Raw genomic sequence first — 18,415 nt, 5'->3', positions numbered from 1 at the left:
TTCTGGGTCACATACCATTTGGGGACACGTGACTGCTGAGGGCAGCCATTGGCAGCAGAGGTGCACGTGAACCCATCTCTCCAGAGGTTTACAGGAGGGAGACCGGAAGCTGCAGGTAATAACTTCATACACATCCTCACAGAATACTAAAATGACAGCATACCCTACAGGAGCAAATGCCAGTGGGGGTGGGGGGTTCCAAACATGAACCTTTTAACCCGGCACTGTACATTTCTAGCATTGAGCCTGCACATGATATGCTTGCATGTTTAGAATGTTTTTATGAATTCTTTACAGGATTCCCTATGATTATTATGTATGCTAGACTATCAGCAAGACTGTTGGCTTCAAGGTTGACTAAGGTTATTAGGTCTATCGCACATACAAGGAGTGCAGAATTATTAGGCAAGTTGTATTTTTGAGGATTAATTTTATTATTGAACAACAACCATGTTCTCAATGAACCCAAAAAACTCATTAATATCAAAGCTGAATATTTTTGGAAGTAGTTTTTAGTTTGTTTTTAGTTTTAGCTATTTTAGGGGGATATCTGTGTGTGCAGGTGACTATTACTGGGCATAATTATTAGGCAACTTAACAAAAAACAAATATATACCCATTTCAATTATTTATTTTTACCAGTGAAACCAATATAACATCTCAACATTCACAAATATACATTTCTGACATTCAAAAACAAAACAAAAACAAATCAGTGACCAATATAGCCACCTTTCTTTGCAAGGACACTCAAAAGCCTGCCGTCCATGGATTCTGTCAGTGTTTTGATCTGTTCACCATCAACATTGCGTGCAGCAGCAACCACAGCCTCCCAGACACTGTTCAGAGAGGTGTACTGTTTTCCCTCCTTGTAAATCTCACATTTGATGATGGACCACAGGTTCTCAATGGGGTTCAGATCAGGTGAACAAGGAGGCCATGTCATTAGATTTTCTTCTTTTATACCCTCTCTTGCCAGCCACGCTGTGGAGTACTTGGACGTGTGTGATGGAGCATTGTCCTGCATGAAAATCATGTTTTTCTTGAAGGATGCAGACTTCTTCCTGTACCACTGATTGAAGAAGGTGTCTTCCAGAAACTGGCAGTAGGACTGGGAGTTGAGCTTGACTCCATCCTCAACCCGAAAAGGCCCCACAAGCTCATCTTTGATGATACCAGCCCAAACCAGTACTCCACCTCCACCTTGCTGGCGTCTGAGTCGGACTGGAGCTCTCTGCCCTTTACCAATCCAGCCACGGGCCCATCCATCTGGCCCATCAAGACTGACTCTCATTTCATCAGTCCATAAAACCTTAGAAAAATCAGTCTTGAGATATTTCTTGGCCCAGTCTTGACGTTTCAGCTTGTGTGTCTTGTTCAGTGGTGGTCGTCTTTCAGCCTTTCTTACCTTGGCCATGTCTCTGAGTATTGCACACCTTGTGCTTTTGGGCACTCCAGTGATGTTGCAGCTCTGAAATATGGCCAAACTGATGGCCAGTGGCATCTTGGCAGCTGCATGCTTGACTTTTCTCAGTTCATGGGCAGTTATTTTGCGCCTTGGTTTTTCCACACGCTTCTTGCGACCCTGTTGACTATTTTGAATGAAACGCTTGATTGTTCGATGATCACGCTTCAGAAGCTTTGCAATTTTAAGAGTGCTGCATCCCTCTGCAAGATATCTCACTATTTTTGACTTTTCTGAGCCTGTCAAATCCTTCTTTTGACCCATTTTGCCAAAGGAAAGGAAGTTGCCTAATAATTATGCACACCTAATATAGGGTGTTGATGTCATTAGACCACACCCCTTCTCATTACAGAGATGCACATCACCTAATATGCTTAATTGGTAGTAGGCTTTCGAGCCTATACAGCTTGGAGTAAGACAACATGCATAAAGAGGATGATGTGGTCAAAATACTCATTTGCCTAATAATTCTGCACGCAGTGTACAGATCAAAATGACTTGTTGCCAAATACATCTACATAATATTTGGATTTTTTATGAACACACAGACTAGTCCATGGGGGAAATTTTTATTTAAAAAAATGTTAACTCCAAAGGGATTAACTATGGTTTTTAACAGATATGGTCATGTACAGATGTAGCAGGGGTAACACTCAAACCCTTAACTCAAATTTCATTATCTCATTGCGTTATCTTGAAACAAAAGCCATTGAAAAGCAATTGCTTAACTCGTTTAGTTAACTTTAGTTTAGTTAACACATCTCATAAAGCATGAGTCTTAACCCTACTACATCTGTAGTTGCTTAACTTATGTAAATCTTTCCATGTTTTTTCTTTTTCAGCTTGGACTCTCCTGACCTGTTTTCACCATGTAGACAAATCTCTCTGGTTTGTTTATATCTTGTATGTAGCACTTCCTGTTCCTGTTTCCAACCAAACCCATGATGCACCACTTCTTCCTCTGCCACAGCTCCAGCACTGCCCCTAACAGCACCCAGCTAGCTTATAGCTCCTCCCACCAGCTAGTTACATAGACATTCCCCTATCACTGACCCTGTATGGACATAACACAGGAAATAAGAAAGAGAAGCATGGTCACGTGCACAGAACAATAAAGATAAATTACAAAATTACAGTTATCTTCATAATTAATTATTTTAAAGGATATTGAGGCAAACCAGAAAACCCCTGAAACCATGAAAATGCCAAATAATCTGCAGTCAGCATGTTATAGAGCAGGAAAAACTGAGCTGATTGATATATAGTTTTGTGGGAAAACATTCAGTATAACTTGCCATTTATTCATTTAAATTCTTGCTTATTCTGGGCTGGCTGTTCTAACAGTGATTGACAGCTATCCATCTATAACTGTGTATACAGGGATAGCTGTCAATCAAGTAAGTCGCATTTATTACGTAGACAAGCCACTTACTATGATATTGTAATTATCTATATTGCCTCCTTTGTGGGCTGGATTCATTTTTCCATCACATCATACAGTGCTTGTTTCCATGGTTACGATCACCCTGCAGTCCATCAGTGGTGGCAGTGCTTACTGTTTTTTAAAGATTGTCCCTGTCAGGTCTTGGATACAGGACCTGCTGTATGGGAGGCAGAAACCTTACCATTTTTTTTACAGTGGAATCTAAGGTACGCGTGTAAATAGGCTTAAAGGGATTCTGTCACCATGTTTCACCCCTGTCAGCTAAACATATGCTGATGTTCAGGGCCTCATCACGATTCCTAATGTGGGCTTATAAATGTGATCTGTAGCCTTATTTTGCTAAAAAAACAGCTTTTACTAACCTGTCACTCAAAGAAATAAGGTGTCCAAGGGGATGTCAAGCAATGCAAGGTGCCCGCCGCACCCACCGCCGTTCGTGCCCAGCGCCGCCTTTTCAGACTTCTGCGCCGCCTCCTAATCCTCTGTGCCACCTCTCGCTCTCCCTCCCTCCCCCCTCCTCCTGCTGTAAGATCTCGCACGTGCGCACAGGGCTCTGAGAGGCTGGCGCCAGAGTGCAGGTCATACAGGGGGTTGAGCGAAGTGCCGGCGCATGCGCACTTCGCTGTAAGAAGCCAAATGGAGAAGTCCGCACGGGCGCATCAGGCAGAGCCCTGTGCGCACGCGCGAGATCTTACAGCAGAGGGAGGGAGAGCGAGAGGCGGCACAGAGGATTAGGAGGCGGCGCAGAAGTCAGGAAAGGCGGCGCAGGGCACTAACGGCGGTGGGTGCGGCGGGCACATTGCATCGCTTGACATCCCCTTGGGCACCTTATTTCTTTGAGTGACAGGTTAGTAAAAGCTGTTTTTTTAGCAAAATAAGGCTACAGGTCACATTTATAAGCCCACACTAGGAATCGTGATGAGGCCCTGAACATCAGCATATGTTTAGCTGACAGGGGTGAAACCTGGTGACAGAATCCCTTTAATCTATAGCTGAATTAAGTGAATAAGAAGTTTACTAAGCAATGATAAAGCAATATGGGGTCATTAATTAACACCAGTGTGTTAGTCTTAATATCCCGTATAGCTGGCAGTGGATCCGCCAGTGTTATGTAGAGGCGCAGGTGATAGAGAAGTGAATATCATTTAGTTTCCCTTACTCAGATTCTGCTCAAAAGAAAAGAAGAAAATGGCTTCCACAGACAAAATGGCTCCCATATCCAGCTACAGCTTCTGTTCACCTTTAAACAAGCAGCTTCAAGCAAACAAAGAAACAAAGACTGACGGCGTCATCCATCGGGGGAGGGGGGGTAAACTTTCTCTCTGCACACAGATGTGGCCGAAAATAGGTATATGTATCTATGCAGTGCTTTTGGCCAATAGCAAAGATATAAGCCACCCTACATTCCCCCCACTTGTTCCTGTTCTATATTTTCTACCCTATATAATTTCAGCTTTTCCGCAATAAAGTTGAGAATTTACTTTGACCATACATGAGTCAGTGTGATTTCTTCTGTGCATGCACATATACCGGAATACCATTTAAATTTGGAACAACAGAGAAAACCCTAATTACCCTGTTTAGGGTGACTTTAACAATTTTGGCGCCCAACGTGGGGTCAGAAAGAATGTAATATCAGCCTCCCGTAACACCAGTAGCTAACCTAAAACAATCCCGGGAATTTGACGAACGCACTGGCGGAGGGGAACCGCGGTCCCAAAAAGAAGGTAAGAAAACTTGTTTATCTTGCCTAGCTCTAGGTTGCATTGTTTTCATCACGTGGCTGGGGTTGCGTCTGCTGGACGATGTTACATCTTGATTGACTCAGCTGATGTTGAAATTTCTTGCTCCTAGAACCTCGGTATGAGAAGTGAGGAAAGGATTGCTCTGTTGTGAAATTATATGTAACATTGTGTGGTCTGTGTAGTGTACTCCTCCTGACTTGAGAACACGATAACATAACTTCCTGGTGAGAATGGGCAGTGCTGACGTGGCAGATCAGACGTGGAGAGCCCGTCAGGCACTGAGAGATAGGATCACTAATAAAGACCGGCTGATCTGATATCAGAGAAAGGTGTGGAGGAACCCTGTGTTACGGAGGTAGAAAATATACACCTGATTTGGTATTGGAAAGAGGTACGGACTCAGTATAGTGGATCTGGGCCTTGGCAGACGGGACGCGGAGAGCCAGTTTTGAACATGGTCTCACCAGAGAAAGGTAGACTCGTTTTTTAGTCAGAGGGAGGGGGATGTCACGTGAGTCTGTTTGTTTTGTTTGGTTTGTCTGAATTATAGTGAGATGGGACAGTCACAGTCACAGTGAGAAGGAAACAAGTATGTGAAGAATTACAAGAAGTTAATGAAAATTGAAGGATGTGATGCAAATGGAGAACTAAATGTTGAACTGTGAAAATGTGTTTTGAGACAGTGTAACAGAAAGTTGATTGACAAAGGATTATTGAGTGCTGCACAGGCTTGGCAGCGGACTGCAAATCGATTAGGGGCTACAGGGGGGGGGGGCAGAAAGATGGGATAAAAATCAGAAAGTGTATCTGTGACAGCAAAACCCCGACTCCCGTGATACTTGTCTTGCTTGTGGTGCCCCACGATCCCACCCCCTCAGAAGTGGAAGGACCTCTGTGACGATGCAGCACCGACCTGTAGATACTCACATCCCAGTACAAACGGTCCTCTGCCCTGCCACAAAGTGGCAAACAGATCACTCTGAGTTTCCTTTCCCCTCCTCCAATAGCATTTCAGGAGACAACACAGCCCTGTGAGAACTCAGTCAGTCAGACTGAGGGGAAAATGCTAAAGCCCATAACCCCCCTGTATCCTGTTTTAAATTCGGACTGCACCTATTATGTGCCAGGGGGGCTAGTCACCCACCCTGCTGCACCCTTCCCTGTGCCCATTATGATGGGGAGGAATAGGAGCAGGGGAGGAGGATTCAGACTCTGAAGACAACCCCCTCCTGAGACACAGCATACAGGAATAGAAGAAGGTGGGGGGAGAAACTGAGAGAGCACAAAGTGCAGAGTAGGAGAGGGAGAGAGATAGAATGATGGACAGGTTAGCTGGACAAGTAGATCTCCTGGCTAGACAAGTCCAGACTCCCAAGCCTCCCCCTGAAATGAACCAGCAGGGGAGATATGTGACCTTTAACCCTACGCAAGCCACTAATCTGGTGAACTCACTCCCCGACCCTGAGCAACATCCCATGCCTGTCACGGCTGAGGATGGGGAAAACCCTCAGCCGTGCGATGCCACGAGATGGTAGGTCGCTGCTTGGCCAGGACCACAGAATTAGGGAGCAGGTCACCTCCTAACGCATCCCTAATCTGACCCTGACTTCTAGCTGCATGAGCCGACCTTGATGGTAGGAGGGCTCATGCTCAGGAAGCTCGGATCCCTACTCACCCTCCACCGATCCCTGAACTAGGAGCTGGGTAGACCACCTGTTCCTCCTGGATGCGGAGAAACAGGAGTCTAAACTGGCCGAGCTGCAAGGGGATATAAACATAAACAGACTATGGATATGGCAGGAGAGTGAAAGACTTCCACCCCTACCTGCCACAGACACACTGACTGGATCCCTGGACACAAGTGCTGAAGTCCACACACAGACATAAAAGGACACAGCACACATAAACACACAGGAAGCCAGAACCATAGCTGCAATAATAACAGACACCACATAAACATAAACTTCACATCACATAACAACATTTATGACCACAAGGGTGGCCCTCACTGGCAGATGGTATAAGGGACCAGGAGGGTGCCTCCAGCTTACAAACAAGGCTGGAGTACCCCTCAGACATCAGGTCTCAACTGAGGCTATATAGCCCAAAGTGGCCACACCCACACAGACACACCCATTGTTCACACACAGAAGGGAATTAACCCTTCTCACACCAGGGAAAGGAAGACAGCCACTTAAAGGAGAAAGTGCACACATAACAAAAACCCTGTGCACACCAGACATACAAAAGACACACCTGACAAAGATAGGTTGCCAGGTGCAACCGCATGCACATTGCAGCAAACTGCCCAGCAACAGCTCAGGCTGCTAAGCTGCAAAATAACTACATGTTGCCAGCGGCAACCACAAGTGAGGCAACATACTAGCGGCCCTCACCTGTGGTTGAACAACCAAACCAGACCGCAGGCAACAGCATGCGGATACAGGAGTCACGACCATGACCATGGTCGTGACAATGCCCTTCTATAGGGCATTAGAACAAATCAGAAAAACACACTCTGCCACATGGAGAGATCTGTCCAGACTTACTCAAATTAAGGCAGGGGATTCCTTTTGGCCAACCATGGCTAAGGATCTACCAGCCCAAAACCATGGGGATGACGAATACTAGAAAACATACCAATCTAGAGGACACTTCTGTGAATTATTAGAGAATTGGACTAGGGCTAGACTGGCCGATGTCATGATCAGTGTGGGGGGGGGGGGGGGGGCTCCACACTGAACACAGGAGGGAAGGGGAACAGAAACTGGGCCTGGAAACTAGGGAAGGAACAGGTCACCTCCTAAACAACCCTAATCCGGGCCCTAACTACCTATAAATATGAATAGACCTGAAGGTAGGAATATTCATATGCTGGATACCTAGGCCCTTATTTCCCTATAAGGCCCTGGAATAAGGTTAGAACCAGAGACAACCCATTCCTCCCCAGATGGACGAATGGTAGTCTCTGTCTCAGGCCCAGATACAAACAACAGGGAATATAACAAACACAGTACAATAAGAAAAGACAAGACTTAGCTTAAAGTAGAAAACTGGCAACTCCAGAAGGAACATCTCCTCCTGAAGTACTGGAGACCTGTGTTAAAAGACCCCTGAAGAAGGAGGGTTGTGAGACCTCCGAAACGCGTTGGGATATTAATATTTTCTACTGCAATAAATTGCATTGATCAGAAACCTTGTCGTTGGCTGCCATCAATTGATACCATCTGACATGCGATCCTGGCCAGGGGGGCAGTTAGTCACGGGTGTCTTGAACTTTATCCTGGGACTACCCCCCCCCCCCCATGAAGTGAGTACTCTAACTTTCAGAATTATAAACTCTCTTTAGGAGATTATTCTGTATTACCACCATCCTCCGGTACAAGGGGGTACTACTTACCACACCTATCTCCTCCATACTCTTGGGAGTGGTGCCTCCTATAGTGTTCTCTCTTTTTTTGAATCACGTCTGGTTGGATCCATTTAGCTATTTTGGAACCCCCAGACTAGGTTCACCCATTACTGGAATTTGTCTATTGGGAATGAAAAATATTTTTTCATCTCCCCATAACACTTGTGCTGCCTTCCCTAAATAGTTACTGAACAACACTTAGACTGTGGTGCTATTTTATTTTTCTCTATCTACACTAGCATCTTCTCCATCCCTCTGGCGCCTTTTCCCCAGGGCCTATAGCCCTGGTGGAATCACTCAACCTCTTTTTTATTTTCTCCTATTGAACTCCAGAAGCACCACAGAGTACAACCGACCAGCTAGTTTGAAGACAGGAAGAAAATCTATAAACCGCACCTCCAAGAGTGAGAAGCGGCTACTTATGGGGAAGGTAAATTACCAACAAGCAACACCTGAAGCAAGGGGTTTGGAATCACCAAAACACAGACACAATAAGATCCACAAGGAACTTGTCAATTTAACCCATGTGTTGCCAGTCTCTCTGATCTCCTGGTACCTGCCACGAGAACGTCCGTGACTGTACCCCTCCTTCTACGGGTGACCTCCAGGCACCCAGGACCGACCTTATCCGGGTGAGATCTATGAAAGGCATTTACTAAACGGTTCCCGGCACCCACATCCTCTCCTCCGGTCCATAACCAATCCAGTGGACAAGATATTGAAGGGATCCACGGAGAACTTGAGAGTCAATTATTTTCATGATCTCGAATTCCAAATTACCGTCCACCATGACCGGAGCGGGTGGCATGGAAGATGGCTGTAAAGGTTCAACATATTTTTTCAACAAAGACAGACCTATTGAACACATTATGAATTTTCAGGGCCTGAGGAAGCTCAAGACGAAAAGCTACAGGATTAATAATGGCCGTGATCTTATATGGGCCGATGAACCTTGGACCCAACTTCCAGGAAGGTACCTTCAACTTAATGTTTCTTGTGGCCAGCCACACAGAATCAACTACACTTAGGTCTGGACCATTCATACGTTTCCTGTCAGCCACATGTTTATATTTGTTGCCCGTATTTTTCAAGTTATTTCGAATTTTTCGATGACAATGATGACGAAAAACGTTCTTCCTCAGGGATACCAGAAGTATTAGAACCAGAAAATGTGCCAAACTGCGGGTGAAACCCATAGGTCCCAAAAAACGTTGACTCACCAGTGGACTCCTGACTACGATTGTTTATGGCAAACTCTGCCAAAGACAAAAAGGAAGACCACTCCTCCTGGTTCTTAAATACAAAACATCTCAAGTAAGTCTCCAGACTCTGATTAGTGCGCTCCATCTGTCCGTTCGACTGAGGATGAAAAGCCGAAGAAAAGGACAGTTGAATTCCCAGACGAGTACAGATCGCCTTCCAGAACCTGGAAAAAAACTGAGCGCCGCCATCTGAGACCACGTCAGAGGGTATGCCATGGAGTTTTACAATGTTGTCAACAAATACCTGTGCAAGGGTTTCAGCATTAGGGAAAGGCCTGGTAATGCAATAAAATGTGCCATTTTACTAAAGCGATCAACTACCACCAGAATAACTGTCTTTCCAGAAGAATTAGGTAGATCAGTGATAAAGTCCATGGATACATGAGTCCATGGTCTGGATGGAATGGGTAACGGAAGTAAAGATCCAAAAGGTCGAGTATGTGTCACCTTGGCACGGGCACAGGTAGTACAGGCTGACACATAGTCCTTCACACACTTACGCCGCCCCGGCCACCAAAATCTGCAAGATATGAGATTGGCAGTGGACATACTCCCAGGATGTCCAGTAAGAACCGTACAATGATGTTCCTCCAACATCTTGTGACACAATTTCAGTGGCAAAAATAGTTTCCCAGAGGGACACAAGTCCAGTGCGTCTCCCTGAGCCTCTAACACCTTCACCTCAAGGTCAGGGTAGAGGGCGGATATTACCACTAGTGATGAGCGGCAGGGGCAATATTTAAATTTGCTATATTTCACGAATATTTGGTAGAATATTCGTCATATATTCGCGAATTCGAGATTATTTTCTTGATCACGAAAAATCTGCAATGTAATATTCGCATAATGCGCGCAAAATACAGGCGTGGGTCACTATAGCTACATTTTTCAAGCTACTAGAAAATAGATGGCACGGCAGAACATTACAATAGCTTTATATGTGGATAGACTGCTCCAATATATTTGCGATTGCGAAATCGGCACTAATGATGCGAATGTTTTGGCGCAATACCAATCAGCTACACTATATCACTATCTAACCTACACTGACTATCTCCCACTAACTATCTGTATTATATATATATATCTATAAGCTAACTAACTAACTATCTAATGTAATAACACATGAAAGCAGAGAGCACAGCAATAACACTGCTGTCTCTCTCAGATCTGCAAAATACTGCATACAAGGGCTGCTGGGCAGGTTCTTATATAGTAAAGGGTAGGCAACTTTCCTATTGGTTGCTAGGGATGTTGCTAAGCTCAGACAAAGACATTGCAGCCTTCTCATTGGCCCACAAGCAAGAAGGTAGGTTACTGATTAAAAGAATTTAGAATATTCAAAATTACGAATATATATCACTATATTCTAAATATTCGTGAATTCTCGAAGTGACGATATTAGCGATTAATATTCGCTATTCGAATATTCGTGCCCAACACTAATCACCACCCCTTTAGACAGTATAGGACTCGGGTTTTCAAAATCACCACCTCCAGGGAAACTATGTGACAAGGCGTCCGCCTTGACGTTCTTAATCCCAGGACGATAGGTGACAGTGAAATTGAATCTGGTGAAAAATATGGCCCATCTGGCTTGTCTTGGGTTCAGTTGTTTCGCCGACTCCAGATAAGCCAGATTTTTGTGATCAGTGAATACCGTGATCGGATGAATCGCCCCTTCCAACCAATGACGTCATTTCTCAAAAGCCAATTTAATGGCCAGCAACTCTCTGTTACCCACATTATAATTTTTCTTAGTGGGGGATATTTTTTTCGAGAAAAATGCACATGGTCGCCATTTACCAGGTGATGGGCCCTGTGACAAAACTGATCCTACCCCCACCTCGGATGCGTCAACTTCCACAATAAACGGTTGTGACACATCTGGCTGCACCAATATGGGAGCATTCCTTAATCGCAGAAAAGGCTTGCAATGCTGAATCAGACCATACAGAGACATCCGTCCCTTTCTTAGTCATATCCGTTAAGGGTTTTACTATTGTCGAATAATTCTTAATACATTTTTGGTAATAGTTGGTAAATCCTAAAAACCGCATAAGAGCGGTTTCAGGGCTCCTCAACTGAACTAGCTATTTTACCCCCTAATAAGCTCCATCCGTGCACAAATGGGAAAAGTTGGGAAAGAAAAACCCAAGGACCAGTCCACTCCGGTTCGTACAGAACAACCAGATATGGAAAGATTTCTTAAGAAACAGCCGCAAGCCCGAGACGCCGGCGTGTCCAAGATGGCAAAGTGCGCATCCCAACACTCAGACGCAGATGAACGTTCGGAGGCGGGTAGCGCTTCAGTAACATCAGAGCACAAATCAATCCGAAGAAGCTCTCCTATCTCCAAATCTGTCCTCCACGAGGTACTCGATTCAGCTCTTTCTCCATTAAAAAGAGACCTAGTGACCTAGTGGACATTAAAGAAGGCCGACGCCACCTAGGCCACAGAGTCATCGCCCTAGAAAATGCTCAAGAAGCCATTTTAGCATATGGGGAAAAAACAGGGGATGCTTTACAAGCTCACAAAGCGCTGATCAACGATGCTCTCCTCCATCTGGAGGACCAGGAGAACCACAGTCGCAGGCGCAATTTGAGGATCCGGGGCCTCCCGGAGTCAGTGGCTCCAGAAGCTCTGCCCAGGGCACCACAGGAGATATTCACCTCCCTACTAGGCCCAGAGAGGGCAGCGAGGATTGTAATAGAGAGAATCCACCGGGCCCTGAGACCAAAGCCAAAGCCTACTGAACCGCCTCGCGACACCATCTGTGGTATTCTAAGCTACATAGACACCGCAGACCTCATGAAAGCTAGCAGAGAAGCTACGCAACTCAAACATGAATGTGCAGATATCTTGTTCTTTCAAGGCTTGGCGCCAACCACCCTAGCCAAACATTGTATAATGCAACCACTACTAGAAGCACTCAAGATCTCAACTACCCCATTTCGCTGGCTTTATCCTTTCTGCCTTGCTGTTACAAAGAACAGGAGACAAATCTCCTGCTGACCTGAAAGCTGCATGGGGGCCACTGGGAATCTCCCCTATTGATATACCCTCCTGGATGCCTGCAGACCAAGGAGACCCGCTTCCTGTTCCACCTCACCAAGAAGCCTGGCATCGGATCTCCCCGGGAAGAGCCGACAAGACCAAACAAGACCGCCTGCTGAATCCTAAAACCTGAGTGAGTTTACACCTACACTCCCATAAATGTTCCTTCTCAGTATCTCAGAACCCTCAGACAGACTTACATGGCCTCCTTACTAATAACTGTCACCCATTCTCCTGTGTAAATGGGTCACTGAATCGATGCTTTAGAAGACCAGGCCTCACTGTGGACACAGCCGACAATGGCCACTCTCCTGATGATGTTCCGAGACCCACTGCTAATCAACCAAAATTAGTGGGACATACTGTTTCTTCCTTTCCCATTTAGCTGAGGTTTTATATAGTTTTTTGCTTACCCCTCCTTCTTCACAACGCTGGGGTTAAGCCAGTGTCCAACCAAATCTAGTTTTACACCCTTTCTGATGGTTTTCTTTAGACCCTCAGATGCTCTACGAGACCCCCCCCTGTAAGTTCCCCTACTCACATCTCAACCAGGGGAGCTCGATACCACCTCAGGTGCTCTGTAGAGCATGTGCTTTGTTTTATGCTGTGGTCATCAACCTCCCGACTTACAGTTTATCCCCCCTCCAAGTTTAAGTCTCTTCAACACTCTCTCTTTCTTTTCTACCCCCACCATTCTCTCCCTCCCCCATTTTGTATACCCCTAAATGTAAGAGATTATGGTGCATTATCATTGTCTTTTATGTTGATGCTATGGCATTTATTATAGTTTCTTCCTTGTATGCAAGAGGTCTGAACGAGCCACGGAAAATATCCCAAATACTCTCACTTCTTTCTAGAGATAAAGTCTCCATCGCCTTCTTCCAAGAATCTCACTTCAAATTGGGTAAGATCCCTAAGCTACCTCCTAGACAAGTCTCTCAATGATTTCATAGTGCACACACCTCCGCCAGCAGAGGTGTTAGTATTGCTGTACATAAGCAACTGTCGTTTAAGCACGCCTCCACTATTGCTGACCCGGAGGGTCGCTATTTATTTGTCAAAGGCAAAATTTTAGACACCTCAATCACCCTAGCAAACCTTTATGCCCCCAAGAAGGGGCAAGTGTAGTAGCTCGTTCGGACACTCAAACTCCTTGGGTCTTTGAAGGACGGAGTTGTTATATTAGGCAGAGACTTTAATCTCCCTCTAGATCCACTGCTAGACTCCTCCTCCAAACACTCACGGATATCTCACAAACTCTTGGGTCGTCTACAGAAAGCTCTGAAAGATTTAAATATCATAGATGTATGGAGAACTTTCAACCCCTCCTGTATTGATTACACCTTTTACTTCCAAGCCAAATCCTCATTTTCCAGACTAGATTACCTATTTTTAACCTCTGCTCATATTGCAGTAGCAACAGGAGCTACTATTGGAAACATCACACTTTCTGATCACGCCCCAGTATATCTCCATATCTTTTTGAAAGAATTGCCAAAAAAAGGCTTGGAACTGGCGTCTTAATGACACATTAATAGATAATCCCTCACATGTAACGCAAATAACCAACTCCCTAGACGAATACTTTAGATTCAATTCATCAGAACATACTTCTCCTTCTATTGTGTGGGAGGCACACAAATCTGTAATTAGAGGTGAACTCATAGCCTTAGGGCAGATATTAAAAAGAAATGCTCTATAGCTGTAGACACTTTATTATCCCAAATATCCATACTTGAGATTACGTATAAACAGACCAAAGCCAAAGCCAATGCCCAAGAATTATTGAAATTAAGCAATGAACTAAAAAACCTCCTAAATGTCACCTCCACGAAAACGCTCCTTCGAGCTAAGTTTAAAGCATACGCCCATGGCGACAGAGGCAACAGATTTATGTCTGCTATGCTTAAAAAACAGCAATCTGATTCATTTATTTCAGCTATCAACGACTACAAGGGCATAACCCACAACTCCACAACAGACATCGCTAAGGCCTTTAAGGATTTTTATGCTGCTTTATACAATTTACCCCCTACCCCCATAACCCGCCAAACATTATCTCAGGCCTCACAACTCCCTTCCTCTCATCTCTTCATTTACCTACACTATCCGCTTCCCAAAAAACCCACTAATATCCCTTATTACTGAAAAGGAGATCTCACAAGTTCTATCCTCAATCCCATCGGATAAAAGCCCAGGGCCAGACGGGTTTACCATTCATTATTACAAAACCTTCAAAAATAACCTGATCCCCCATTTCATGTCACTCTGTAACTCTCTTTTTAAACGGGGTCAATCTGCAGCCCCAGGCCTTAGAAGCCCATGTGACAGTAATTTATAAGGACAAAAAAGACTCTCTAGAGTGCGGGAGTTACCGCCCAATTTCCCTCTTGAACGTAGACATCAAGTGGTGGGCCAAAGTCTTAGCCCTTCGCCTCCAAGCTATTCTTCCTACCATCATTGATAAAGAACAGGTTGGATTTTTTTCAGGTAGACAAGGGAATGAAAATACAATACGCCTGCTCAGACTCATGTCACAAGCACGGAATGACAACACTCCTCTTGCCCTACTCAGCAGCACTGACGCTGAAAAGGCGTTTGATAGGGCAAGCTGGCAATATATGTTGGCAGCCCTATCTAGCTTTGGTATACCAGACAAATTCATTCAAGCAATCTTTACTCTATACTCGGCCCAATCAGCGAGAGTAAAAATAAATGGCACCCTCTCTCCCTCTAATATACCTAACGGCACCAGGCAAGGTTGCCCACTATCCCCTGCCTTGTTCGTAATAGTAATGGAGACGCTCCTCTGCAAGATAAGGCAAGAACCTGAGATACAGGGAGTCCGATTTGGTACCCATACCCAACTTACTGCTGCCTTTGCGGATGACCTCCTCATTATGACATCTAACCCTCTAACTTCCTTCCCTAAACTACTGTCTATGTTCCACAACTTTGCAATACTTTCTAATTTTAAAATCAACTATAGCAAATCTGTAGCTCAAAATATTTCTTGTCATACCTCTACCATTACCAAATTGAAACAGACCACACCGTTTACATGGGTGCCCAAAAGTATTCAATTCCTAGGGGTTCGGATCTCAGCTAACCCATTAGAGCTCTTCTCGCTTAACTACACTCCCCTCTTACAATCGATTCGCATCCAGCTTAGGTCCCTTAAAAGTTCTTGAATGGGCTGCAAAAATTTCCTTAAAGCATATATAGTGCCCAAACTTCTTTACGTGTTGCAAGTTCTCCCCACATGGCTTCCCCATACCTTTTTCTCCGAGGTCCATAGGATATTCTCATTCTTTTTGTGGGGTGGCAGATCTCCAGGATAGCTTACCACATATTAACAAGGGAACGGAGATTCGTAGGCTTTGGGCTTCCAAATATACATGCTTATTATAAATCAATACAAAAAAAACAGATGTCTTTCCCTGATGTCGCATTCCTCTCCTAACCTTTGTGCAGACCTGGAGAGACACCTCCTCAATACTAGCGAAAAATTGATACTCTGGGGAATTAAGCCACATACAAGAGATAAATCTCACCACACACTAATAAGAGGGGCATTGAGAATCTGGTCTAGATTATACACTACACAGACAATTCAATTCCCTTCCTTCGATTTACCCCTAGACCTATTACAATCTTATATACACCCAAATTTCCTACAGCCGACTGGAATTTGGTACTTATTGTCAGGTCTCCGCTTGCGTGAGATTATATAGCAAGATGGCAAATTACAATGGGATGACATATTGATTCTCCCTAAAGTTCAGGCAGCCTCTATTCTCCATTTATTGGACTTTCACAGGGACATAAAGCACGTCTCCCTGCCTTGTGTACTCACCAGAACAAAGTCTTGGCTGAATCAATTGATGGAAAGCCCAAACTTCCGAGAGGGTTGCTATCACTCACATACAAATCTCTACTGTCTTCCATCCCACCCACACTATACTTTCTAGACGCCTGGGAAAAAGAACTCACAATCACCCTTACAGACCCAGAAAAAGCTTTTATTTTGACACACTCACATGGTTTCAACAGATACATCAAGGAGAATTAATTTAAACTTCTGACCAGATGGTACAAAACCCCTGAGTTTCTTCGTAAGATCAACCCCATCATCTCCGACCAATGCTGGAGATGCGTTACAGGGAAAGCTTCACTCTCCCATATATGGTGGTTCTGCCCACGCATCCAACCCTTTTGGATGGAGGTGAACAAGGTAATACACCAAACTTGCTCTACTAACCTGCCCCTAAACCCCAAACTGGTTCTTCTTTGGTGCCCAACTGACAACTTCACTCCTTCCAAGCACGACCTCCCCACCATGCTTATAACAGCTGCGCGCCTGATCATACCATATCTTCAAAAGAACGACTCACCACCCTCTATACAGGCATGGATAGACAAAGTGTACCAACTATACCACTTTGAAGAACTATCCCACTGGGAAACTCACTCCCCTGCTTCTTTTCTAAAGATATGGGATCCTTGGAAAACATATAAAAGTTTCTGTACATACAGTCGTGGCCAAAAGTTTTGAGAATTACATAAATATTGGAAATTGGAAAAATTGCTGCTTAAGTTTTTATAATAGCAATTTGCATATACTCCAGAATGTTATGAAGAGTGATCAGATGAATTGCAAAGTCCTTCTTTGCCATGAAAATTAACTTAATCCCCCAAAAAACTTTCCACTGCATTTCATTGCTGTCATTAAAGGACCTGCTGAGATCATTTCAGTAATCGTCTTGTTAACTCAGGTGAGAATGTTGACAAGCACAAGGCTGGAGATCATTAGGTCGGGCTGATTGGGTTAAAATGGCAGACTTGACATGTTAAAAGGAGGGTGATGCTTGAAATCATTATTCTTCCATTGTTAACCATGGTGACCTGCAAAGAAACGCGTGCAGCCATCATTGCGTTGCATAAAAATGGCTTCACAGGCAAGGATATTGTGGCTACTAAGATTGCACCTCAATCAACAATTTATAGGATCATCAAGAACTTCAAAGAAAGAGGTTCAATTCTTGTTAAGAAAGCTTCAGGGCGTCCAAGAAAGTCCAGCAAGCGCCAGAATCGTCTCCTAAAGAGGATTCAGCTGCGGGATCAGAGTGCCACCAGTGCAGAGCTTGCTCAGGAATGGAAGCAGGCAGGTGTGAGCGCATCTGCACGCACAGTGAGGCGAAGACTTTTGGAAGATGGCCTGATGTCAAGAAGGGCAGCAAAGAAGCCACTTCTCTCCAAAAAAAAACATCAGTGACAGATTGATCTTCTGCAGAAAGTATGGTGAATGGACTGCTGAGGACTGGGGCAAAGTCATATTCTCCGATGAAGCCTTTTTCCGATTGTTTGGGGCATCTGGAAAAAGGCTTGTCCGGAGAAGAAAAGGTGAGCGCTATCATCAGTCCTGTGTCATGCCAACAGTAAAGCATCCTGAGACCATTCATATGTGGGGTTGCTTCTCATCCAAGGGAGTGGGCTCATTCACAATTTTGCCCAAAAACACAGCCATGAATAAAGAATGGTACCAAAACACCCTCCAACAGCAACTTCTTCCAACAATCCAACAACAGTTTGGTGAAGAACAATGCATTTTCCAGCACGATGGAGCACCGTGCCATAAGGCAAAAGTGATAACTAAGTGGCTCGGGGACCTAAACGTTGACATTTTGGGTCCATGGCCTGGAAACTCCCCAGATCTTAATCCCATTGAAAACTTGTGGTCAATCCTCAAGAGGCTGGTGGACTAACAAAAACCCACTAATTCTGACAAACTCCAAGAAGTGATTATGAAAGAATGGGTTGCTATCAGTCAGGAATTGGCCCAGAAGTTGATTAAGAGCATGCCCAGTCGAATTGCAGAGGTCCTGAAAAAGAAGGGCCAACACTGCAAATACTGACTCTTTGCATAAATGTCATGTAATTGTCGATAAAAGCCTTTGAAACGTATGAAGTGCGTGTAATTACAGTCGTGGCCAAAAGTTTTGAGAATGACACAAATATTAGTTTTCACA

The sequence above is a fragment of the Bufo bufo genome, chromosome 1, assembly GCF_905171765.1.
Source record: "Bufo bufo chromosome 1, aBufBuf1.1, whole genome shotgun sequence".
NCBI classification, from domain to species: Eukaryota; Metazoa; Chordata; class Amphibia; order Anura; family Bufonidae; genus Bufo; species Bufo bufo.
The sequence above is the reverse complement of the archived record's forward strand: the minus strand, read 5'-3'. Positions refer to the sequence as shown.